The sequence below is a fragment of the Pseudophryne corroboree genome, chromosome 5 (assembly GCF_028390025.1).
Source record: "Pseudophryne corroboree isolate aPseCor3 chromosome 5, aPseCor3.hap2, whole genome shotgun sequence".
Lineage (NCBI taxonomy): Eukaryota > Metazoa > Chordata > Amphibia > Anura > Myobatrachidae > Pseudophryne > Pseudophryne corroboree.
In genome coordinates this window covers 228,318,675-228,345,404 of record NC_086448.1, presented here as the reverse complement: position 1 = coordinate 228,345,404, position 26,730 = coordinate 228,318,675, and the positions used below count along the sequence as shown (strand labels likewise).

The 26,730-nt window shown below is 43.2% G+C and overlaps 1 protein-coding gene across 1 annotated transcript in view; it reads right to left on the bottom strand.

Moving 5' to 3' along the window:
- The window catches only part of ADARB2 (adenosine deaminase RNA specific B2 (inactive)), a 1,046,420-nt gene that overhangs the window by 45,091 nt on the left and 974,599 nt on the right, over positions 1-26,730 (bottom strand). The window lies entirely within an intron of this gene.

Genomic DNA, 26,730 nt, shown 5'->3' with positions numbered 1-26,730 from the left:
CTCAAATATAATGGTGATGCATGGTGCAGTTGCGTGTCCTAGGATGTCATGTCACAGCTTCTCCATAGGTAACGCCTGAGCCACATCTGATAAAGCCAGAGGAGCCCAACACTGCCCGGTCCCAAAATTAGAACTGGCTCTGTAACCACTAAACCCACCAGTATTGATTATTCCAGGGCCTCAGTAGCGGCAAAACACTGACGGGCCTGGCTCTGCTTCTATGGCGGCACACCTGGAGACTGCTTAGGCCACACTAGTGTGCCACGGTACAGTGGTTGAAAAACACTGGTCTATACGGTACATACAAAGTCTATGAAGAATAGAATCGTAATTTGACGGCAGATAAGAACCATTTGGCTCATCTAGTCTGCCCTAAACACATGTACATGCTTACACACTAGGGGCCATTTTTGTTGGGAGCCAATTAACCTACCAGTATATTTTAGGATTGTGGGAGGAAAGTGTAGTACCCGGAGGAAAACCAAGTATGTGTTCAGTATCAGTACATGCTACTGGTGCACTAAGGGACATGGTTCCACAACTAATTTTACAAACATCTGCATTATTTTTATTGATTGTACCACAGTCCACAGGTATATGCGTCGACTAAACACGGAGATTGCAATTTTGTCTACTGAGCTAACATCGTTGGCAACATTTTCCTGAGGTATTTTGCTGTTTATCAGGTGAACCTAAGCATATTATTAGTTATTACATGTATATTGGATGTACAGTAATACCAGCCTTGTCATTATGTTAACTTGGATATTAAGCAATTTATTATTTATATATTCCACTTCAATAAATATTATCTTATCAAATCTCATGAATATATAAGGAGCGTGATTTCCAATAAACAGAAAAGGAGAAAAGTTGACAAACATTACTGTAAAATAGAGACAATTGTTTTTTGGACTATTGATAAGAAGGGATAGTTGGCAACTACAAACCACGATGGATGAGAATGTAATGCATGAAGTTACTAATGACATCATATTGTTATAGTCTATAGGGTAACTTGACATTAAATCACTAAAAATTCAAACTTAAAGTTCATATCTTGCCAGCACTGAATGGACTAAATTACATAATTGAGAGACAAAATGACCAGTAATTTTGAAATCCTGATTAATATTAATGAGTGGCTCCTATGTTGCATTTCCTTGAATTCTCCTGACTATTAATCATACTTGCCTATTTTTAATACAGTACTGTACATAAAGTACAAACTACTGTAATACAGCACTGCAATCAAACACATACACACAAAAAATGTAATGAAAGGACCATGATTATGTGTAAATGTATACCAATTTATTTAATAATACATGAGCTAAAAACGTAATACTTTACATCCTAGTCTTCGAGAACAAATACGTCAGATGCTGTCAGTTAGTATATGATGATGAATACTATAAATACCCTTGAGTTTGGGGAATCATATTAGTTCTCAGTGGAGTAGATACAATTGCCTACTGTTCATATTTCACATTGGAGCAGAGCTGGATTTAGACCTCATGGGGCCCTAGGCAAGATAAGTTTGCCCCCCTTTTTTAATACCAGTAAATGTGCCCATTACATTAGGGGCGGGATGTACTAAAGGGAAAATGTGGTAAACTCCCGTTTACCACATTTTCGGAATGTACTATGCCCCAGCTGCCGAGTCAGCGTCGCAAAGGAGTTCGCCAGCTTTTGCTGGCGATACCCCAAAGAAGCCTATGCAGCGCTCTCCGCAGCGTTGTGTGAGAGATCCGATCAGATCCCTCCCAGCATTCCCCGTGCCCGCCCCCGTCACCCTACGCATGTGCAGGCTGACTACCAGGGCCGTATCACGGAAGTCAGGCTGCCGCAGGGGATCGCGGAGGACATCTATTATCGGATGAGCTGTCCTCCGCAATGCTAATCGCTTATGTAAGTACATATGCGATTAGCATCGTGGCGCTGGGCGGCGATGTACATTAGTACATCCCGCCCACTACCCGGGGAGCACATCATATTATTCTGACCGTGTGTGCATCCCTTCACATTACACCAGTAAACATAGAAACATAGAATTTGACGGCAGATAAGAACCACTTGATTCATCTAGTCTGCCCCCTTTTTTTTTTTAACCATATTTTTAGCTCAGTACTGGTGCCAATCACAATATAGCAGCAAAGATGCCCATTATTTACAACAACGTGCTTCCTAATTAATCACAGAAGGTCACTCATCATGTTATATTATATAGATCTGGATCACATTATACCAACAGAGATAACCAACACATTATGGAATTTTGGTAGAAATCCCAGTAAAATCAGTAATTCATTTTGACTGCTTCTGGGCAATGTGGGAAAGTAGACACAAAGGGAGAAGTTTGTAAAAGTTCTTCATGCTCATTCTGGGGGAGCCAGACTTAATTCACAAGCAAAGTGGGACAAGAGGTTGGTGTATATAAGGCACACCCGTCTATCAAAGTCTCTAAATGGCAGTTGAGAGGAGAACTTACTTACCTGACGACATCCAGCTGTGTTATCTGGGAGCAGCATTATCAGCTTGGGGAGGACCTTCTCTGGAGATAGAGCATCACCACAGACTAAAGGCTAGCACATCATAGCAAGCAGGTGGGAGGCAGAGGGCCGCGAGCTGGTGGGAGGTAGAGTGCCAGTATTTTGCCTACCCCTACACTGACTATACAGTGGCTTTATCGCATGTACAGAAACTCTGAAAACTGGTCGATTTGGGCTAAGCTCCGATCTTGGCAGTGATAAATCATCACTGCTTGGGAGGGTCAAAGGGGTGCTGTAGTAAATCACTGTGAATGTGCTGGGCACAGAGGCAGCCCAGTGGGAAATGTCCCATGATGATGCAGGCCCAGTATGCCCATAGTGCTGGCAGTGGCAGCTGCTGCTGTACTGGGGCTGGCTGGGGCTGGACGGCGAGCCCTCCAATGGACACCAGACAGTTAGTAATATTAATTGTCTGAGCTCCGTTACTGAGTCTCTGTAAAACATTTAGTTAGAAGACAGCCTTTGTGATGGATCATGGAAGAGCTAAATTTCATGAGGCCCGGCCATGGGCCCCTTGGGACCTGACGGGTGCCTAGACTGCCTTGTGGGAAATCTGGCCCTGCATGGGAGATGTGAAAGTGTGGTTAGGTTGATGGATAATTATCAACCATAGATGGTTTTCTGCTGGTGATTGATAGAATCCAATGGTAAAAGCCCATTGCGTTTCTGCATTGCGCATGCATGACAGCAGTCGCCGATCATTTGAGGATGTGAATACTGTACCTGAACCATCAGTTGTGTCCACCCAATGGTTAAAATGTTGACAAATGATGGTTAACCAGTCATTGGACAACCCAGAGGGGTATGAAAACAAGAGGTGGTCATGGATCAGTGATGCCACTTGTAACATAAAATTGGAGGGGCAAAACTTTTTGGCAGGTACTGTATGTTCCCTTCTGCTACAATTGCCTGATCTCTCAGGACGCCAAGACAGCCCATCCTAATTCAGGAGTCTCCAGAAGAATAGACAAGCATGCTATTTATTCATCTCACAAAATGTATGTACATAACTGGTGCACATTGATAATGTAAGTATATGACAAATTACTATCAGATTTTTCTCTAGAAGATCGGAGCTATGCACCACACTACAGGAAATATCTATAAACCTAAAAAGTCATTTGTCTGCACTCCGCAAACTACATTCTAAAATTATATAATTGTGAAAGTTTCAAGATGTCTCTTAGTATTGGATAATATATGATCTAGTTAGTGATCCTCCAATCCCAGGAGTAAGCAGGAGCAAGGACCAAGCAGCATCTCTGCATTAAGGGCCCAATTCAAGGTTGATTGCAAAACATTTTCCTCTAATGGGCATAACCATGTGGACTGCAGGGGTAGCAGACATAACATGTGCAGAGAGAGTTAGATTTGGGTGGGTTATTTTGTTTCTGTGCAGGGTAAATACTGGCTGCTTTATTTTTACACTGCATTTTAGATTTCAGTTTGAACACACCCCACCCAAATCTATCGCGCTCTGCACATGTTACATCTGCCCCCCTTGCAGTGCACATGGTTTTGCCCATTAGAGGAAAATGTTGTTTTGCAGTCAACCTTGAATTAGACCCTAAGGTCCTATCACGACTTGATTCCCCACTGGCTAATGGCAAAAGGAAATTATAGCATGAGATTCAATCGCTGAGACTGGCAATTAAAATGCTAAGCACTGTGTATCGTTTCTTTTTTACATTTGCACTGTTTAACTGAAGATATGAACTTATCTTTAAAAAGTTCAATAATTGCTGTCAAATTTCCCTTTGTGAATCAGATATGATCTGAGCTGAATCTGGAATTGTAATGTGGAGAACTTTATTCACACTGGTAGGGTGACATTTTCGATCACATCGTTGCTTAATGAACAGCGCTGTCCAACAGACACTGCATGTTTTGCTGGCATTTTGCAGGGTATTAATATAAAATGCAGCTTAATAATGGCAAGACAAATGTTCCCATCTACATATTATAAAGAAAATGTATGTCAGCTGCACACGACGGTGTCACTATGCTGTTTCCATGGTGCTGTACTTTAATAGAAATCTGACAATTATTAGATGGATTTCACAAGATGACTGATGTGCAGAAATAGGGCTTTCCATATTATGCGAGGAAAACACAGACTGTTTAATATACTTTTTTTTAATATTACCCAGTAAAAATATAGTATAGCAAAGTAGTAACTTAGTGCATAAATGTAATGTCAAAATAATTAGTATTATTAAATATACATTAGTCTTGTGATATACAGCTTATGTCCTAGTAATTGTCAGAGTACACTGCCAGTGGTGTTTCTGCCACATTGTATGTGGCACTGTGTAATGTGTTACTGTGATTGATTTTTAACCCGCAATTTGTTTACAGTATCTTAGCATGCACTCCCCCTCCCAGTGCCTATCCCAAGTGTGCCTGCACCACTAGACGCAGGTATGGCATTCACTGACCACCACCATGCACCACCTCCTGCATCATGATATTGATAGGGCCGTTGACATGGAGCGGGTAGCAGGTGGGTAAATGAGTCAGGACCGGAGACCTGATGAATAAATCTGTCCATAAGAGACCCCGTGGGTGGAATAGGGACCAGACGCAGGAAAATAGATGTACATTGTGTTTTATACAGACCTTTGTATTCTCTCTTTGATTTTATTGCCAGGAAAAAATATATGATGGTGTATGGATAATCCTCTGCTATACGTGTAGTCGCAGACACCCAAATCCCTGAAGGCTATGCAAAACCAAGATGCATTATACAATGCAAATTTACATAACTATGGTGTAGCTAAAAATTATCTCAGGGGTAACGAGTTACACCATTACATAGCTGAGCTCCCAGCACGCTATTTAATTAGGCTTTAGGCCTGGATAAGTGCTAGCCATAACTATTACAGCAGTCTTGGCACACTGGTGAGTAGCATAGCCCATCAAACAATCAGAGTGCCAGTCTCTCTCAGTACTTACCAGGCTCTCTCAGTACGTACATACAGTATTGCCGGGTCAAACCTGGGTCCTGGCTTGATGTGAAAGGGTAAACCAGGGTTGTGTGTGCCAAGTATTTGACCCTGGTCACGACCAGGGTCAAACCCAGGACCTACCTGGATACAATGCTGTCTAAAATGTATGCCCTGGGTTATTTGTGGCTGTGGGTTGTCATTGAAACTGTTCAAATGCCTTCAGGTCCCAGTCAGTACTTTTAATTGAATTGCCCTTATAAATCCGAGATAATGTTATTGTGGGCATTCCACACATCCAGTTAGCAAACTTGGCATAACAACACCATGGGGGGAATTCAGTTGTTGTTTTTGCTGGCAGCCAGCAGATGGCGCCCAATAGAGCTATTCAATTGTAGCACCGTTTGGGTTCAATCGACTGCTGGTGCCGGCATTCAGCTTGCACCCCCTGGGGGCGGTGAGCTAAAATGAAAAAAAAAAGTGTCCAGTTTGAACGCTGAAATGGGACTTTTCGCGGCCCGCCCATTAGTTTAGTTGGGTTTAACGGCTTTAAGTAGCTAAACCCGACACTGGTGGACACAATCGGTGTGATAACAGGCATCAATTGAATATCGCCCCTGCGATATTCTGTCACTTTAGACGGGAGATTGGGTGGTGATATATCAATTGAATTCCCCCCCACATTTTTGCCGCATGCAGAGGAGGCCCCTGTCTACGCTGTGTGTCTAAATTCGGAAAATCTTGACAAATATGCCAGATGACGGACAGTTCTGATGAAATTGGGACTGTCCTGACTGTCCTGCGGATATCAGGACTGTCCCACTGATATTGGGATGGTAATTGGGAGGTATACAGAAGCGGACAGGTCACTGCTTCCCACATCATTCCAACGATCTGATTGGCTACTGGTTGTTCTACTACTGCCACTTGAAGACACCTCAGTCACACAGAATATAAAAATTTAATACATTAGGATGTTAAAAAGAATAAGCAAAAAAAACCAAAGCAAAACTGTGCTTCAGGTACCATATCTTATATATATATAACAAATTGTAACAGGAGTGTGGCTAAAATGCGCTCTCCTACAAAAATTCCACCAGCAACCGACTCCAGGCGTGTTCAAAAACAACAGATACCTTTTATTCAGGTTGCTCAAGTACAAGGTTAAACAAAAATCATAGGTTACTGTCTTCAGCAAAACAACCAGGGAGTTTAGGCCCTGCCTCACTCCCTTTCACTTAATAAGGAACCCTTCAGGTTCCGGCATCCTGACAATAGTGCCCCAGTCTTCCGAATCCCACTGTCCCTAGCAGGCACTAACTGCCTTCAGGAGCCCTGACTTTGGGAGAAACTCTGCTTTAAGCCCAGCAGACAGGTGCTGGCTGATGAAGCAGCTTCCTGGGCTGAGCAACCCATAGTACAGTGCGGGTTGCTCAGCCTGGGGGCATATTCATCATGAAAAAATTGTGCAATGAGAATTTTTAGTTTTCAGTTCTCACTGAATTCTCTCACAATTTTTTCAGAATTCAATATGCCCAATGAGAAAATTATCACTTCTGAAAAACTGTGCTTTTGGAGAAGACAGTTTTTTGAAAAGTGGTAATTTTTCGCTCTGGCTGCCGTGTACCCCAAACAAGAGAGTGAATATTATATATATATATATAATATATATATAAAATTCACTCTACAGCCGCGGCCCCCGTTCACACACCCCTCCCGCCTTCTGCATATGGGGTGCCCATCTGCAAGGTACATGCTGCAGTTGCCCAGCGGTGGAGATTACATTCACAATGTGCTCCCGTCCGTCCTCCGCCGCCGGGGCTGCCCTGCGGCGGAGATTACTTCAATGCGCTCCCCCATCGCCGGAGATTACTTCAATGTGCTCCATCACCTGCCGCAACGGCTAACCAGCGGCGGAGATTACTTCAGTGCACCCTCGTCCTCCGCCGCCAGGGTTTCCTGGCAGCGGAGACTACAGTCATCGCGGCTCTCCCCTCCCTCCTGCCTGCACCGGCAATTTAGAACAGGCCCGTGCTGTACAAGCTGCTGTGTAAATGGTAGCTTGTGCTGAAATTCGGAAGCTGTTCACCATCTCAGGATGGCGAACAGTTTCACGATCAAACTCTGGAAAAAATGCTTTTCCTGAGTTTGATGAATGTCACAATTTCTACATCTCCTGCAGAGTGTAGAAATTGTGACATTTAAGTGATAATTAATATGCCCCCTGGTCTGGGCCTGATGGATGGGAACCCGGTCCATCCGCCCTTACTATCCACCCCCAGGACCCTGTAAGTGGCTTCCACCAGCCACTCTATCAGCGGCACAAGCCAGTATTGATTCCCTAGGGTTGTTTCCAGGTGGCAAAGTACCTCTTCTGCCACAAAATGTTATACATAGATCTGTATTTGTTTTTACAAATGTATTTTGAAGTAATTACTACATAACTGCATATATTAACCACATGGCTTCTAACCAAATAAAGCTATCACTCTATTATACACACACCCCAGCCATATCATCCATTATAATGCAGATGTAAGTTGCTGGCCCTTTCTGTTGTGTTTGCACAGTTTCTTCTAGAAAGAGCAGAGAAATAGGCTCTAGGCTGCTATAAAATAGATACTTGCTTCATGTTGAGAAAAATATTTCTATAAACCCTATGAGAAAAATATGGTTTATGTAAATAGCTTTGGAAAGTGAGTTGTTTATTATTTAACAACACATGAAAAGATTGTATACATTTTTATGATTGATCTAATTTAAAGATGAACTCATGGAAAAATCTGCACGCTATTGGCAGAGGATGGGAATATTGTACCTTCCATTCCCTTTTTGTGATCCAGTCTAATTTATGCAGAAGACATCTTGCAGGGGATTTATCAAAGCTTTACTCCTGTTCTGCAAAATTAATCTAGTTCTGCACTGACATTTTTAAGATGAAAATATTTTCACAGATAAATCCCTTGGACGCACTGCTGTATTTTTCGTCTGTCAACGTTCAGGTGAGCTCCAGGAATGGCATATGAGGCAGGCGATTAAAATCATAATCACTTTTCTTATGTTCAAAAGAAATTAATTTGAAATCACTTTCCAGTATTATATGCTGCATGGTATATATACAGACCTGTGGTAGCATCAGGTGTTTATGATTAACACTTGAGCAATTTTAATATCTTTTAATTTGTTTACAAGACTAATAAGCAAATATTGCATAATATAGGGCTGATTCTGAAATGGGAGCCAATCAACAAATAGCAAGTAACTCTATACCATTTGTAACACCCCAAAGTCTGTGCCGAAACATGAGACTGGGAATGGTGTACTTTTCTCGTCCAGGTCCGGGAAAGATCAGAGAAGCAGGCCTCTAGGTAAACTCTCCTCTCAGACTCTATGCAGTTAGCACAATGACCGACAATAGTATTTCTTCAAAAAAATATTCTTAATTTATTAGAATGAATAAGCAGGGTTATAACAATAAGAACAGTCTATATAATTAATAAAAAAAACGGTTCAGCACATGTAGGTTACTGTGGTACTTATGGTGCACTAACTTAGGTTTAAGTAAAAGGTCTATGCAGAAAAGAAAACCACTCTGAAGACAGTTCAACACATGCAGGTCACCGTAGTACTTGTAGTGCACCAGTTTAGGCTTAAACAACAGTCAATGCAATTAATCAGCTTTAGTCAAAACAGATTAGTACATGCAGGTTGCTGTGGTACTAGTAGCACATTAGCTTTGGTTTGAGCAAAGAGTCAATGCGGAGAAGAAAACCACTCTGAAAAACACAGTTATAGGTGTCCCCTAGTGGGGTATTATCTTTTACTGTCTGCAGCCTACTGGACTTCCAGTAGGGGTCATCACCGTGGACTTTCCAGGGTACTCACTGTCCGGTTCTTCTGTGGGTCTTTGCTCTGGCTCGAAGCAGCCAGGTTCACTGACCTCAGACCTTAACTGCCATCTCCATCTTTGTGGCCTCTGGGCATCCCCTCTCTCCCACCAGATCGCACTGTACTCCTGGCTGCTACATGGTAAGACTGCTCCATGGGTACATTCCCATCCAAGGGCGTAGCTACCATAGGTGCAGGCAGTGCAGCTGCTATGGGGCCCAGAGCTGAGAGGGGCCACCTACCCTGTAAAAGTTACATGTGTTTTATACATTTAACGCCATTGGGTGGTATGTAGGGGTTCTTTCAAACTTTTTCCTAGGGGCCTGCAATATATCTAGGTATGCCCCTGGACCTGCTCATTGTAGTGTGGTATAAAATGAACTGTAGGGCATTTTTAAGGTTATATAATATCAACCAGGGCACTGTAATGAGGTACAATATGAACTATATATCATAATGTGAATTGCGGGTACTGGGGGTCATTCCGAGTTGTTCGCTCGCTAGCAGATTTTAGCAGCATTGCACACGCTAGGCCGCCTGCCCTCTTAGCTTAGCAGAATTGCGAACGAAAGATTAGCAGAATTGCAAATAGAAAATTCTTAGCAGTTTCTGAGTAGTTCGAGACTTACTCCTACACTGCGATCAGCTCAGCCCGTTTCGTTCCTGGTTTGATGTCACAAACACGCCCTGCGTTCGGCCAGCCACTCCCCCGTTTCTCCAGACACTCCCGCGTTTTATCCTGGCACGCCTGCGTTTTTCCGCACACTCCCAGAAAATGGTCAGTTTCCGCCCAGAAACACCCACTTCCTGTCAGTCACACTCCGATCACTTCAACGATGACAATTCTTCGTTCGGACATGAGTAAATCTACTAAGTTTTGTGCTAAAATACTTACATACCATGCACATGCGCATTTTTGCCTTAATCGCTCCGTTGCGAAAATCGGCAACGAGCGAACAACTCAGAATGACCCCCACTGTGCGGTATAATGTGTACTGGCAGTTCTGAAATGTGACATAGGGTGAACTTAAGCACTAATACGATTCATAAAAGAAACTAGGGCACTACTATGGGGCATAACTTTAAATAAGGCTCTACTATGGTTCAGAAAATGAACTACTGTACAGTACTGTAAAACACTATTATAGGGCATAAAATTAACAACTGCTGCAGAGAAGTGTCTCTCTAGATGCATTGAGACAGATGGCCCTTCAAAAAATGTTGCTATGGGGCCCACAAAGTTCTGGCTACACCCCTGTTCCCATCTGTATCTGAGCTCCCTCCTGCTCCTCGGCTGCCTTTCTTATCCCTTTCATATTATTTGTGGTGTTCTGGGTAAGAGACATAGGGAGATAGGGGGTTGTATAGGCATTCAGCCTAAGAGCTGGTTTAAAGTCCATAGGTCTCGCTGCATGTGGAACTGTGTGGTTGCCAGGGAATTGGTGACTTACTGGCATATTGGTTTGTGACCAGGCATTTGTATATCGAGCTTGTTAAGGTATTGGGCCTTGGTGCACTGTTGTGTGTGAAAATGGGTCAGGATGACCAAGTGGTTGTGCATTGTACTAACCTTGGATGTGGCGTGTTGCATAGGATCTAAGTCCTTTTGTTCTGGAAAGATGTCCGCACTGTCGGGAATGTTTGCAGCAATCAGGGGTTCACTGTTTTGACCTAGGACGTAGTTTCTTGTGCGCTTAAGAGGATCCTCCGCATCCACTTCACATAAACTGATGCTGTTTCTTTCACTTCCACTGGCAGCTTGTTTCAAAACCTTTAACCGGTGTCTTTTCGCGTGCTGCTCTGGCTTCCATTTCGCCCTTTTCGCATGCTACTCTGGCTTCCATTTCTGCCCTCTTTTGTGCAAAGTTGGCTAGTATTTTAGTAGTTTCTGCTTCGTGCCTTTATAAGTTGTTTGCTTAGCATGGAATATTTTGAAATTCGTGACTTAGATGATCGTTTTGAATACACTGGTGGACACAGAAATGTGTGATGATGTTTCCAATAATTGTGCAATTCTGGCCGCTGTCTTAGACTTAACTTCACGCAATAAACTGTCTCGATCTAAATTAAGACGATTAAAGCTTTGCAATTCTACTCAAGAATTCTGAGTATTAAGTTTCTTCAGAATGCTTACATATTCCTTGCTTTTGACTGTATACAGTTCATATACTGAACAAAGCTGTACTAGGGCTCCATCTAGCGGTGACACATCACAAACAGGCTGAGAGATGGTGGACATATGACTTAGCAATTTTTGCCATAAGTTTAGGACATTGGAAGAAAGCTCATGTTTCCTACCTTCAAGATTCTCTTTTACCTTCCACGTAGGATTAGGAGGGCGTTTAGACTGCAGGTTGAGATCCATAACTTCTCCTTGTTCTAATTGTAGATATTGCTCATCTTGAACAGGCAGCACAGTGTTCCCTTCAGCCATGATAGCACACAGGTAGAATGAATCTGAATAATGCTGGAGGGAGTATGAAGCTTGCTAGAAGAATCTATGCTGTAATTGGCTCTGCTGTAGCTGCACACACTGATGATTTCTTCTTACACTGTAGGCAAGCATGTTATTGTCTTTGTATCTGCAGAAGCTGCAACTGGCTTACTGGTGTATCTGGCAGTTTTTATCAACCATCTTTTCACTATTCTGACTCAATAACCAAGCTGTGTATGTCTGTATTGAACAGGTACTTACACCAAAAGACCTTGGGAGTAATTCAGACTTCATTGTAGTAGCAAATTTGTTAGCAGTTGGGCAAACCATGGGCACTGCAAGTGGGGCAGATATAATATTGCAGAGAGAGTTAGATTTGGGTGGGGTGTGTTCAAACTGAAATCGAAATTGCAGTGTAAAAATAAAGCAGGCAGTATTTACTCTGCACAGAAACAAAATAACCCACCCAAATCTAACTCTCTCTGCAGATGTTATATATGCCCCCCCCCCCCCCCCCCGCAGTACACATGGTTTTGCCCAACTGCTAACAAATTTGCTGCTACGATCAGGACTGAATTACGACCCTTGTCAGATAGTGTCAACTCAACTGAAGAGGCACGTATGAAGGATCCAGATGAGGGTTTATTTCAAGCTGATATTCTTGTAATTATGCACAAACAGTAGGTGAAATGATGATAATTTGCCAGAACTCAACAGAAAGGCTAAAATGGCAGACACACAAAGAGCTAGAGACCAGAAGAAGGGGAGGGCTAATTAAATCACAACCTAGCTACAGGGAATCAGGAGGGGCAACTTTTAACAAGATGCAAAGCTTTGCAATAGTAACATGACAGCATATGAAACACACACTGTATATCGTGGGACATGACAGCTCCCAACTCAGAATCAGACCCATAGTGTATCTTACCATACATTTGTAAAAGGGAAGTATGACTTATATTAATGTAGAAATGTTATTTTAAATTAAATATATTGTTTTTACTGTTTTTGGGTAGTGGCTTAATAATGGCTAACTTTCACAATACAAAAAATACAAGTCAAACCCTCTCATTTTTGGCAGCCCAGTGTCTTGACTATTGCTCCTACTATAAACCCATGTTCTGTGTTTATTGTCATGTCTTTCTATTTCAATGGAGGTATACTTTTTTTTTTTTTATTAAAGCTTCCATTCTCTGTGACTTTGAGAGCTGGGCTTAAAAAGGTAATAACAAAAGTAATACTCATGTAACCTCCTGGCCCTCCTGGTTAACTTTAACCAGGGCTGTTGAGAGGCAGACAGGAGCTAAAGGAACTGGGCCCATCTAAAATGGAGGTTCTAGCACTGACTTCCCCAAGATGGCCATCACACTCTTGATGGAGTATGCACTGCTCTGATGGTGTAGAAGACCACCGCCAGAGCTATGAGGAGAAGCAATGCAGTGCTGGTGGGAAGCTGCACCCAAGAGGGCATAAAAGGAGGTGCCAAACGGTGTCTGACAGTCTGCATGCTGGAAAAGGAAAATGGAGCCAAGGGACTGATAGCGAAGCTGCAAACAGGCTGGCCTGGGTGCATGGCCATCGAGAAGCAGACGCTGGGGAACTGTCCTGTAGTGAACATTAACCCTGTGGTGGCTGGGCAGCAGGCTGTAGTACAAGACAGCACTCTCCTTCAACCATAACTGGGTTCATCACAATCTCCAGAGTTGGGCAGTTTAGGATAGTCTCAGTACTCCAGTCCTGGAAGAATTTTGTGGAGGGTGTCTTCAATCAAACCATGGTTGACTATTGTTGTTTTCAGCTACTTTATTTATGTAAATGTAATATACTGAGAGTACTCTGCTGAAGTCATCTATAGCCTTTGAGGACTATTATACAAAGTGACTAGAAAATGTATACTCTAAGGGGGAATTCAGCTAGCCACGGTAATTTAGTTGATCCCCTGGGACTATTCAGCTAGCCCTAAAGGAAGCCCATAGGCTGCATTTAACAGGGATTTATTTTCTGGTCTGAGCAAACCCCCCCCCCCCCAAAAAAAAAAAAAAAAAAAATCACTGATAAATTAACTGATTAACTGTTTTCAGGTGCCGCAAACCCATCTGGGGACTTATCCCAGATTCTATGGGCGGTATACTTTTAGCTGTGGTGAGTTACCGCAGCTAAAGGATTCTCCTGGGGCTATCCTATTAGCCCTGTAAGTCAGCACTTATCACGCGACGCAGAATCCCCAATAAGCAGTCCCAGAAGACCCGTTATTGGGCGCGAACCCATGGGTCTGCAATGTTATCACGGATCCCATGTGTTATCGGCCGATAATGGTTGAGTTATAGCGTGGTAAAAATGGGCTATAATTGTATAACCCAACAGCTTTATCGGGCTAAAAATCCTGTTATTACTGCGCGGTAACTTACTGCACCTAATAGGATACCGCCCTAAGTGTTAATGTCTGAAAATAATTAATTTACCGGCAAAAAAAGGCTCTCTTATTGAATAGCCCCGGGCATTAAAGCCAGAGGTTGATACCCTTTTTCATACCCATAAAAATTAATGAGTCAAATTGAATTCCCCTTAAAAGTGCCTTCTGTCTATTCAAGCTGCATTTAGAGTACAGTATATCAGTGCATTTGATCTGTTCAAGCTACATTTATAGAGCATCAGAGTGTTTATTTTGTCCAAGTTTATTTGTGAGACAATTTCATTTAAAATACATTGTCTATTAAAAGTCTACCGCTATACTTTATATCATATGTGAGTGACAACGCCTATGGACCCTCTGACAGACCGAGTTTGCAGCAATATTATATTGCAAGTGTATTAATGCAGCCATATTTTGTATGACAGTGGTGTGTTGCTGTGGCTGCTGTCCAGTATAGTATATTATTAGAGTTAAAGGGATTACTTTGTGGTTTTAAAGTAAAAAGAGTCATACTGTATGTACAAATTGTGTATCCATTGTTGCTACATTGTTTTCGATTCACGGTGATATATCTACGATTTTTCCCTTTATTGTGTACATTCTCTTCTATTCCATTCTCTATATTCCATATTATGTTTATGATTCCAAGATTCATGAAAGATATCAGTGTTGTATTGTGTTTATTGATCGATTTTTTCCATCCAGTGGTGATTCCTGATATTGCCAAAAATCCATCTTCGAGGATGTTTATGGCTCTTTTCATGTCTTGTCAACTGTCTTATCTTCTGCTGATATTATTCTATAAAAACCTCTACTACTGTTTTACTGCAGTTTCAAGTAGCTGTGCGTTATCTAAAGTCTATATTCTTAGGATTGTTGCAGCTAATCTCCACTGTTGTGGTTTTGGCAACAATGGTTTTGGCAACAAATAGTAGATTATGTGGTTGATCACATATTAATGGTTAGAGGTTTTGGGGCAGTGGTTTTCTGAATCAATCTATGGTGGACAGAAGAGCCGCTCATTACCTCTGAGGTCTGTGCAGATTCAGGTGGAGGCACTGCCAATACCCATACTTGCCTACCCTCCCGGAATGGCCAGGAGGCTGCCGAAAATCGGATGGCCCTCCTGGATCCTCATAAAATTGTGCAAGTCTCCCGCTGTCCCTGCTAGCCCCTCCCCACCCCCACTCGGCCGCCCACAGCAGGGAACAAGTCAGAGGGGATCTGATGACGCTATACAGTACCTATTTTCTCTGCACTGTATAGTAGGGGGCAGAGCCATGGAGACGCGATCATGATGCCACGCCCCAGAGTGCCCACTTCCCCACCGGCCACACCCCAGGACAGCCAACCTTAGAGGGAGGGGCAGCAAAGTAGGCAAGTAGGCCAATACCTAAACAGAGAGACTGTAAGAAAGAAGTTGATACATGGGCATCACTTGCACACGGCCGCTCTCACAAGGTGTGTTACACAAAATCAGGCTTGTTTTGCGAGTATTACTATTGCCCATTTAAATACAGCCCTCAGTGGCTTGGAAAATCCATTCTTTAGTAAATATACCCCATGGCTCTTACCAGCATCTTGTCTTTACCTATCTAACAAGCTAACAATCACACATCTATGCTACAAGAATTTAAAAAAGAATTGCTCCTAATTTTCTTTTATCATCTGATTGTGCTGGATTGTGCTGATGCTGTATTAATGCCGATGAGGTGATTTGCAGTGAAACTGGGTCTCCGACCCTGATCCCAGTGCTGCTACATTTATTGCTAATCTCTTCTTGATTTTGCTAGTGTCAGAGCAGGCATCATATAAGACAGAGACCTATCTTGCAACATACTGAAGACGGTGACTAATGTCAGTTTATGAAGAACGTGACAGGTCAAGATAAGGCCTGTAAAATATATCTAGATCAGAAGTGTAATTTATAACCTGCACCAAAACAACAGATGCTACTGACGTTAATGGAAATCATTTTACACAAATCCCTGATCTGGAAAGTCTTGACACACAATTAAAAATAATCCGTCTTTTAAATATTTAGAAGATTTTTTCTGCTGATGAAAGTGCTGAAGATATTACTAACCTTATTTTATTTTTAAGGTGCCACAAAGTTTCTGCAGCACGTATAACTACATACACAATACAAGGAAAATGTGACAGATCAGTAAATGTATAATGACACATTGTTGGCCAACACAGGGCAATACAACCAGCAAACTAAGTAAGACATGGTCTACAGAACAAAGTTTCAGGACTCATTGTTGTTAGTACAAGTAATACCCCTTTTCCACTAGCTCAAAAAACACGGGTAAATGCATGGGGGCGCGCATTTACCCGTGTTTTTTGCAAGTGGAAAAGGGTCAACCCGGATCAAGTGACCCGTGAATCCTACCCGGCTATCTACCTGGGTAGGACACGGGAATGATCCGGGTAGGGTTGTAGTGTAAACGGGAGCCGTGTCGATGCGACACGGCTCCCGTTTACACTGTACGGAAGGGCGGCGCTGGGAGATCATGTGATCTCCCTGCGCTGCCCCTGCCGCGTCACTAGAAGCGTCACCAACCCGGCATATGCCGGGTTGTGACTGCTGATGGGAAAGGGACCAAGCACGGGTCGCAGCAGGGGGCAGCTCCCGTGTCAGGCACCCGGCTGCGACCCGTGCTCGTAGGTGTAAAAGGGGTATCAAGGTGAGTCATTAGAAGGGTAAGTCAGATCAGCACTCAAGGGGGTAAAATTACAGTGCAGAGGAAGCACAAGAGGGATTAAAGGGGTCTATTTATTAAGCCTTGGATGGAGGTAAAGTCGCTGGAGATAAAGTACCAGCCAATCGGCTCCTAACTGTCATTTTTCAAACACAGCCTGTGGCATGGCAGTTAGGAGCCGATTGGCTGGTGCTTTATCTCCAACAACTTCATCTCCATCCAAGGCTTAAGGGGGATACACACGGAGCGATAATCTAATCAATCTGACTAGATTGCTTAGATTTTCAGCAAGATCGCTCCGTGTGTATCCCTAACAGCGATAGTGATGCGCAGCCCCACGCATCGCTATCGCTGCTGCTAGATTGGCCTGCATGGGTGAAATGAGCGGCCCCCCCGTCTCCCACCGCACGCTCAGCACACATCTCTCCCGCATCGTGCCGTGAGTACTGGCCTTTAGTAAATAGACCCCTTAAGTCCCTGCTTGTAGGAAGTTGCTATAGAATATGTGGAAAAATAATAATAATCTGTTTGTAATTGTAATGGGGTGCAAAAACAGCATGTATAGGGGTCCACTCAGAGTTGCATGCAAATTGGCCACAACACTCACATTTTACGTACAGAGCTAAATGCAGATATTCGCTAGTAGAGTATTGTATGCATCTGTGAGAACATATTATCTATCTCCATATGCTTGGTTTCATAGCCATTATCATCAGCAAGCATTTGCACTAGCACTCTCATTGGTACAAGTGATCATTTTAAAATCAGATTTTAATGCACATAGGGGGTCATTCCGAGTTGATCGTAGCCCTGCAAAATTGTCCATAGACATGCGGGGGGACGCCCAGCACAGGGCTATCCCTCCCCGCATGTCAGTGCCGGCCCCCCCGCAGAAGTGCAAAAGCATCGCACAGCGGCGATGCTTTTGCACTTTAGGAGTAGCTCTCGGCCAGAACAGCTTTAGCGTGCTGGCCGGGAGCTACTCGTCGCTCCCCGGCCCGCAGCGATGCTGCGATAAACTGCAGCGTGCGATTGGGTCAGAATGACCCCCTAAGCCCTCTCTTCCATCTACACAACCTTGGCGCACACTCACTAAACTTAGACAACATACGAAATGTTAGTTTACTGAGAATCTTTCTTTGCACATTATTTTGCTACATGCTTTGCTCAACAACTCTGAAATACCAGTAAAGTTTAGCAAATGCAATCCCAGGAATAACTAAGAGGTGACACTGTAAATAATGTCCTCGGAGAGACAGCGATTCCTAAACACTGTTATGCAGATGACTGGAATGAAGTGTTTATGCAGATTTCAATCTCATCTCTGGAGTTTGCTAATTATAAGGAAAGCACAGTCAGTGACACATTATTAAGCTTGTTATGAAAGCAGCATTCTTTACTTAGCAGCCATGTTAGTGGAAAAATTAAGTAACACCGCTCTCCATTATCAAATCAAATAACCTAGACAAGGCCACGGATGATAATGAAGGGTCCCCAAATGAATGTGATATTTATCTATTTCAGTACCCACAGGCAGAGATTTTCATTCCTGTTAAGGACAAAATAAAACAGAGAGTGGCGTTGCAGCCCACACCACGGATTTATCACGGTCTGTGCAGATATTAAACACTGCATGCCAGGGGAATCCAGACCACATGCCACATCCATGTTTCCCATTATCCCCTCTCTTTAGCATAGAATCTTTCTGTAAACCATGACCTCTAAGCATGTAGCTAACAAACTCAGGTGCTCCATAGTTTGCTGCTTGTCATGGCCAGGATTGGATTTAGAAAGTAAGGTCTATTGATCAAGCAGTGGTAACTGAGACACTGGCAGAGGAAAAAACTCAGTTAACACTTCAGAATGTTTACAGTATTGAAGTGGTAACGCTACAGAACACAGGTTTTGGCAATTAATAAGCGATGACAAGAAACATTTTTCACCACTTGACTGCCACACTTAACACTAACATAGAATGGCGTTATGATTCACTTACCATTGGCAGCAGCTTTACAAGAATCATAGTTACAGTAGCGCAGCTTCTCTGAAGTATTTGTTGGAAAGGGAGTGGTCCGTGCTGCCTCCCTTCTTAGTGTCTAGTTACCCTTCATGGAGAGGACCTTTCCCATAAGCCCCTGGGTCCATGTCACAAACTATTTTGAAAAGTAACCTGTGGAGAGCGAAGCGAGACACCGAGCCCGAAGCGTGGCGAGTGAAGTGAGCCCGCAAGGGTACAATGGTGCAGAGATAAAACTAAATAACCTCAAATGAATGGAGAATGGATAAAATATTTAGGTGCTGTAAGGGCGGAAGTTATCTACTGCCCTCTCGTGCTGTCACTTCCTGGTCCAGATCACGAAGAGAACATAGTCACAACCCCCTTCTTACACTCCAGGCACTGCCGCAAACTCTGACCCGGATCTCTAGTGCAAATGCAGCATCTCCGCGCATCTTATTAGTCTGCTCTCCATGCCCATAAGTGTCTGTGCCACATACCGGAGACTGTACTGTGTGTCTGGGTCTGTGCTATATACTGGCGGTACTACAACCCCAATGTGTCACCACCAATTAATATTAAAGGGCCACTGCCACTAATATACAAGTGTATGCTACCTTATCTATGCACACCACCTGCATTATCCCTGAAGATCCTCGCTGTTATATGTGCATGCCTGCATTATATCCCAGTGTTACCCTGCATCCTGTTAACAGCCGGATAATAAACAAATATGCCTGTTTACGGTTTCTGCCGTGCGGGCTGACTGCCACTGTATTAACATCATAGGTTCTGCCGATAGTATTGCTGCTTAGTAAATACCAGACAATTACAGTTACTGTACAACTTGATCAGTGCATGCACACTAAAGTGACTGTTGGCCAGGCCACAAAGGAGTCAAGTGGTTAAAAACTTAACAGGCAAATAAAGTGTTCCCCAGGACAGTCAGTTATCCGTGGCATCTAAAGCTAAAAGCTGGTTTATTTCTGTTACTGTCTACACATCTATAATCTTCATAATAATACTACTTCAGCTGTCTGTAATGAATATACCAACCAATGAAGTGAACTTTATCCATACTTATTTTTCATTCAAATGTTACTTTTTAATCATAAAGATATGATTACCATAATAGATGATAAAGTCTGCTCTAGTGAATCAGATTTCATTTCTTCATCCAAAAAACATTAGGCTGCTACAAGCATTTTTATTTTCTTTCTGCAGCCTATGAACCGATCATCTGCAGTAAATGACCCAGAAAAAAGAAAAAAAAAATGTAAGCGCAACACAGAAAACAAAGCAGTTATGTCTGCATTTGGAACCTGCTGCTGGGATGAGATGAGCTGGATGCTTGCTGGACTAAGCGTTATACTGCGACAGCCCCCACAATTGCTGTTCTTCCTCCAGATACGGGGAGAATTCATAGCCACAGGACACAGATTAAATACAGATGCAGAGAAATCAATCAGGAATAGAGAAAGTAAATGTGAACTGAATTAACAGACACTTTGCACGCACACGAGATAAACAGAATAAAACAGATTAGGCAACATCTTCTCCCTGTAGACCCTGTCATGCCGAATTCTCGCTGAATAAAATGATGAAAATTCCCCACAGATATGAATTCTCACTCGTGAACAAAATACAAAAGAACAGAAAAATATATTAGGGCTATTTAGGCTAAAGTTTTATAGTAACATGAAACAGATGAATTTACCAGGAAAGTTTTTTTTTTTTACAATTTATTACTATGTAAATATATTTCTCTATGCAATATGATGGAGTATATCAACTAAAGTCTACCTGCAAAGTAATGACTCAATATAGTATGAATAACTCAACATAGTGTGAAGATGTGGGCGTAATCAAAGGTGACTATGTGCCCAGTAATTACAGTACTCACATCAATTACTGAAAATTGCTTAAGCTTTAAAATAGACGATTCTTGGCAGCATGTCCGGCAATGATTTATAAATGTCTTTAGACTCTGCTGCCAGCATATGAAGGTTCAAACTGGCCATGTAAATTGCTATGGGATAAATCATTAATTCCCATGCATCAATGGGTCCCATTAGCCCATATGACACTACAATACATGGTGAACCGGATTTTATTTTGCTGCCATGTCTCAAAATAAGTCTCTAGACATAACTAAAAGCTTTATTATTATGTACAGTATTTACTACTCTATTTACCAAGGGCATGAAGTCAAAATGTCAACAATGACAATGTCAACATTCTAAATGTTGACACCATAATTTCGACAGTTATGATGTTGACACTGTATAAATGTCAACAGGCAATGTCAGAATATCTACATTAAGGCTAAGCTGGGCACACACTAGACGATATGTCGTCCAGTCTGGCAGATCGGACCGACATACTGACATAGGGGGTAATTCCAAGTTGATCGCAGCAGGAATTTTGTTAGCAGTTGGGCAAAACCATGTGCACTGCAGGGGAGGCAGATTTAACATGTACAGAAAGAGTTAGATTTGGGTGTGGTGTGTTCAATCTGCAATCTAATTTGCAGTGTAAAAATAAAGCAGACAGTATTTACCCTGCACAGAAATAAAATAACCCACCCAAATCTAACTCTTTCTGCACATGTTATATCTGCCTCCCCTGCAGTGCACATGGTTTTGCCCAACTGTTAACAAAATTCCTGCTGCGATCAACTTGGAATTACCCCCATAGTGTGTACCCGTTATATCGACACCCCTGTCACTAGCGCACGCAGGGGGGGGTTTCTGAGTACCTAGAAACCCCGCCTGCCGTCCAATCCATCGCCCCAGCTGACCGATATTTTTTTTTTTTTTACTGAGACGGAGAATCTGGTCAATGATACAGCAGCTGCCTCATATTCACAGAGGCACAGGCAGCATGGCTGATTCCTCTGTAGGTGGAGCTGGAAAGCGCAGCTCCTCAGGAGCAGCAGTTTCCATGGTACTAGTGCTGGCCGGGAGAAGCACTCTCTTCCTCCGTCCCGGCCATAGTCACAGGAGTCACAGGTAACGCAACATGGATTAAGCTGCACTGTGTGTGTGTGGCGCTATCTGCTGACGGCAGCCGCCGCCTGTATATATGTGCATACATATTTTGAAGTGGGAGAGGGGGAAGGAAAGTGTGTGTTTGTTATTAAGTGAAGCATGTGTGTTTGTAATAAGTGAAAGAGGTGTGTGTGTGTGTGTGTGTGTGTGTGTGTGTGTGTGTATGTATGTATGTATAAAGTGAAAGGTGTGTGTGTGTGTGTGTGTGTGTGTGTATAGTGAAAGGTGTGTGTGTGTATATAAAGTGAAAGAGGTATCAAGTGAAAGGTGTGTGTATAAAGTGAAAGGTGTTTGTGTATATATAAAGTGAAAGAGGTGTGTGTGTATCAAGTGAAAGGTGTGTGTATCAAGTGAAAGGTGGGTGTGTGTACAAAGTGAAAGGTGTGTGTGTATATATAAAGTAAAAGATGTGTATATAAAGCGAAAGGTGTGTGTGTGTGTATATATATATATAAAGTGAAGGGTGTGTGTATAAAGTGAAAGCTGTGTATATAAAGTGAAAGGTGTGTGTGTATATAAAGTGAAGGGTGTGTGTATAAAGTGAAAGGTGGGTATAAAGTGAAAGTTGTATGTGCGTGTATAAAGTGAAAGTTGTGTGTGTGTGTGTGTGTGTGTGTGTGTGTATGTATAAAGTGAAAGGTGTGTGTGTATAAAGTAAAAGGTGTGTGTAAAGTGAAAGGTGTGTGTGTATAAAGTAAAACGTGTGTATAAAATGAAAGGTGTGTGTATATAAAGTGAAAGAGGTATGTGTGTGTATAAAGTGAAAGGTGTGTGCGTAATAAGTGAAAGAGGTGTGTGTGTGTGTGTGTGTGTGTGTGCTATATATTTATGTAGACATATAGTGTCACTTCAGTCCCACCCCACCCCCACCTATGCATGGCTCCACACACACACATTGGAAACCCCTCTTCACAAACTCTGCGTTTGCCCCTGCCCGTCATCAGCAAACTCCTCCGTTGGTCCTACATGCAGGACCAATGGAAGACATCGCTAGTGAGGGCCATGCTGCTGAATGCAGCATGGCCGCCGCCATCGCACTGTTGCTGCTGATTGGCAAGTGTGTAAGCACTTGCTGATGCCGATCCCCCAGCCGGGTCCTGTTGCAATGTCATGCTGGGTACACATCATTGAGCTTTAGGCTGCAGGCAGGAGGGATAGGATCGGGTTGGGGGAAGGGGGGTAGGTTAGGGTTAGGCACTAGAAGAAGGGTTAGGGGTAGGAACAGGACCGTCTCTTCGTATGGGCTCAGTGGGTAGTTACCCATGGCCCCATGAGTATAAGGGCCCTAAGCTGATAGCCGAGGATCCCCTTTTTCCACGGATTCCAGATTTTGGAAATAGGCCCTGGGGAACCAGAGATATCCGTCTTCAAAGCAGTTGTCCCCATCCGAGCCTGTTAATTGCTCTTCCCAGTAAGATATCTCGGGGTCTGTCTGACTAGATTGCTTAGATTTTTAAGCACGGATCTGTCGTGTGTATGCCCCCCCAGTGATAGTGCGCATCGCTATCGCCGGTGCTAGATTGAGCCTGCATGCAGGCTCAATCTAGCGGGTCGCTCACTTCAGCGCTGTGTGAAGTGAGTGGCCCCCCATCGTTGTCTCTCTTCGCTCAGCACATCGCGCTGTGCTGAGGGGAAGGAGAGATGTGTGCTGAGCGGTCTGTATTAAGATCGCTCAGCACACATCTCTCCCGTCAGTACTGGCCTTTAGAGTTTTTCTTTTGGAGGACACTGGCAGCTTATCTCTACTATGATCAGAGCCAGAGATATCCACCTTCCAGCAGCTAGTCCTTGCTCCAGCTCCACACGCCTATTATGCAGTTTTATATTTTCATCAGTGGATTGCTCTGGCTCCTGAACTCTGATCCCCAAGTCCTCATGAAAAGTAGAACTCTCTAGTTTTTCATCCAATTGAAAGCTAAGAAATCTACTTCCAGGAACTGGAGATATCTGCAGTCAAGCAAGCTGCCCTCCCAACGGAAAATGATAAATATTAAGCCCACTCCACTATCCACCCCTTCCCTGCATATTAAACACCACCTACCACCTAGGAAGTCATGTACTGGGGCTCCTTCATTCAGCCCAATGCCCCCTTCTATAGTTTAGTGTTATCCATCCCACCCCATCTACCTCCATTTGTGCAGTAAAGGAGTAATTAGCAGAAATTACTGCTCCAGGTCTCACATGCTGAGCAGCAGATGGAACACCCTCTACCACACGTGGGACATCAAAGCTGCCACTGATAGCACTCTCCCACCCCTACAGCTGGAGGATGGGTAGAGGTCTCAGTGCATTGCTTTGCCCAGGGGCCTACAATGCTGTTAAGACGGCCCTGGGTAGGAAGTAGGGCTAGGGGAGAACTATTACTGTGACGCCAGAGGATCGGATGTCTGACCTGGAAGTGATGATCACACATACTGCAGGACCCGGAAGACACTGCTACAGCACCTGGAAAATGTAAATCACCAGGGACGATGTGTCAACATTCTAAAATGTCGACATTTCATCACTGTCTGCATGATGAATGTCGTCATAGTCAATGCCTACATTATAACCATGTTGACATTATGACGGCCGACATATCATACCACACCCTACCAAGACTCTGAGGTGAGATGCATTATGTATCGCAGCATATCACAGCCATTCATACTGTTCTTCTGCTGCAATTTATCAAGCAGGGGCATGCCAGCAAAACCTTCAGCCATAGTTTTATTTTGATTGCCTGCAGCATGAAGCTATTGGAGAAGGGTCCAGTGCATTAAGCAGACCTCTACACAGCGGTATGAGATACCGCCACCTCTACTAGTGATCCAACTGAAATACTATTAAAATTATTTTTTCATACTGCCCCTTAAGAACTTTCCACTTCAGTCACTGGAAGGGTTTGAGCAAAATGCCCAGAGAGCGAGTTGATCTCAGTTATTAAACTTGGTTATGACTCCTAATGGGCCACTGTAAGATAGACAGTTGGATAATTCACAACAGTTGGCCCTACTGTAAATTACAGTTTTCTCAAAACAACTCTAATGACAGGTAATGATCCTATCACAAATGGCCCATGTTTATATTTCATAGTTCATATTTCAACCACATTAATGCCATTTAGCAACGGGGTACAGCAGCAGATCTCAAAGATATCTGTTGAAGCCCCACTTTATACGATCGCAAATGCAGTTCACATTCTATAGGGCATGTCGGAACATGGTCCTGTTAGCTAACACCATCTTTAGATGATTGTACAGTAGTGTATTAGCTATATTTGCACTCTTTTATGGAGAGGGGTTCAACAGATCCCTCTCTGGTAATTAATGCTGATGCCAATGCGTCCTGCTGGCTACATATACGCAGTAGTTCATACGAATCCTGAAGCACAGGTATCACATAGGCTCTTTTTCTTATCACATAGGCCAGAGATTATCAACCTTTTACAACTCACGGCAAACTGAACAAGATTTAAATATTGCCAAGGCACATTCAAATATAATGGCGATGCATGGTGCAGTTGCGTGTCCTAGGATGTCATGTCGCAGCTTCTTCATAGGTAACGCCTGAGCCACATCTGAGAAAGCTAGAAGAGCCCAACACTGCCCGGGCCCAAAATTATAACTGGCTCTGCAACCACTAAACACACCAGTATTGATTGTTCCAGGGCCTCAGTAGCGGCAAAACACTGACGGGCCTGGCTCTGCTTCTATGGCGGCACACCTGGAAACTGCTCAGGGCACACTAGCGTGCCATGGCACAGTGCTTGAAAAACACTGCTGTAGCATATGCAGAATCAGACCAATCGGAATATGTTTGTGATTTTCACAGATTTTCTCCGATATTTTCATTGTTTTGTCCTTAAATGAGGTTATCACTGATACACTGTAACAGTAATAAACAACATAACAACAATGGAAATTGGGTTCTTACAAAGCCTTACATAGCCAAAGATAAATAGGTAAACTGTACAATAAAAATCTATACATATAATAAAACTGAAAGGGTTGTGTCTGTACATAGACATTTTTTTTTTTGAGAATTATACTTCTACGAACTGTTTATGGACCATCGAGACAAAACATTTTTTTAGTCTATTTGTGCGTTCTGACATCACACAAAAACTACTGTATGAATTTAATGTACAGTATATCACATTTTCACTATTGTAGAGCTTAGTGACCTATAAAAGGACTGAGGTATATATGATCTCAATCTGACATCAGGGAGAGGAACAATAAATAAAAAACGGTCACAATACCGACACCTGCATCCCAAACTCTGACTAGCCCACCGGTTGGCATGCTGACCAATAGGGACTATTCCCGCTCGTGGGTGTCCACGACATCCATAGAGTGGGAACAGGACCTGTGGCGAGACCGCTGCGTGGCAAGCGCAGCGAGCCCGAAGGGGATTCGTTGCCCCCCGGCCATCTGACAGACGGGACCCCGGCGTCGGTATGGTGACTGGTGGTCTCCCAACCGCTGTTCACCCAATACTAACCTGTCCAAAATGTCTATACAGTATGGGTAGAATTTTTAAACTCACTTAGCGCAGCTGGACTTCCAGCGTACAGCACTGCACTGAAAGTTGGTGTTCTGGTCATGCTTGTCTCAGAACTTGACTCTGCCCAGATTATACAACAGAACCCAACTTAAAGTGACTGCTCTGCAGAGAAACTTAATTGAGGCAAAGATTCTAACGGGATGTGGTGTAGGTGAGACTGTGTTTATACCACGTATACCCCTTATCCCCATCAATTTTT